At 39.4% G+C, this 941-nt stretch overlaps 1 non-coding gene across 1 annotated transcript; it reads right to left on the bottom strand.

The window, feature by feature from the left end:
• Positions 1 to 227: 227 nt before the first annotated feature.
• On the bottom strand, positions 228 to 331 carry LOC130972276 (small nucleolar RNA R71). Its single transcript, XR_009083466.1, has one exon. It is a non-coding gene; the product is annotated as a small nucleolar RNA R71 (small nucleolar RNA).
• Between the last annotated feature and the right edge of the window lie 610 nt (positions 332 to 941).

Genomic DNA, 941 nt, shown 5'->3' on the forward strand with positions numbered 1-941 from the left:
TTCCATCTGAAGATTCTTACCAGTTTTTAACTGAGTTCTTGCAGATTTGTGAGACTGTTAAGACGAATGGAGTTGATCCTGAAGTCTACAGACTCATGCTTTTCCCTTTTGCTATAAGAGACAGAGCTAGAATATGGTTGGATTCACAACCTAAAGATAGCCTGGACTCCTGGGATAAGCTGGTCACTGCCTTCTTGGATAAATTCTTTCCTCCTCAAAAGCTGAGCAAGCTTAGAGTGGATGTTCAGACCTTCAAACAAAAAGATGGTGAATCCCTCTATGAAGCTTGGGAAAGATACAAGCAGTTGAATAAAAGGTGTCCATCTGACATGTTTTCAGAATGGACCATATTAGATATATTCTATTATGGTCTATCTGAGTTTTTGAAAATGTCATTGGACCATTCTGCAGGTGGATCTATTCACCTAAAGAAAACGCCTGCAGAAGCTCAAGAACTAATTGACATGGTTGCAAATAACCAATTCATGTACACTTCTGAGAGGAATTCTGTGAATAATGGGACACCTTAGAAGAAAGGAGTTCTTGAGATTGATGCTCTGAATGCCATATTGGCTCAGAACAAAGTGTTGACTCAGCAAGTCAACATGATCTCTCAAAGTCTGAATGGATGGCAAAATGCATTCAACAGTACTAAAGAGGCAGCTTCTGAAGAAGCTTATGATCCTGAGAACCCTGCAATAGCAGAGGTTAATTATATGGGTGAACCTTATGGAAACACCTATAATTCATCATGGAGAAATTATCCAAATTTCTCATGGAAGGATCAACAAAAGCCTCAACAAGGCTTTAACAATGGTGGACGCAATAGGCTGAGCAATAGCAAGCCTTTTCCATCATCTTCTCAGCAATAGACAGAGAATTCTGAACAAAACACTTCTAATTTAGCCAATGTAGTCTCTGATCTGTCAAAGGCCACTTTC

This window comes from Arachis stenosperma, chromosome 3 (genome assembly GCF_014773155.1).
Source record: "Arachis stenosperma cultivar V10309 chromosome 3, arast.V10309.gnm1.PFL2, whole genome shotgun sequence".
In the NCBI taxonomy this organism is placed as follows: Eukaryota; Viridiplantae; Streptophyta; class Magnoliopsida; order Fabales; family Fabaceae; genus Arachis; species Arachis stenosperma.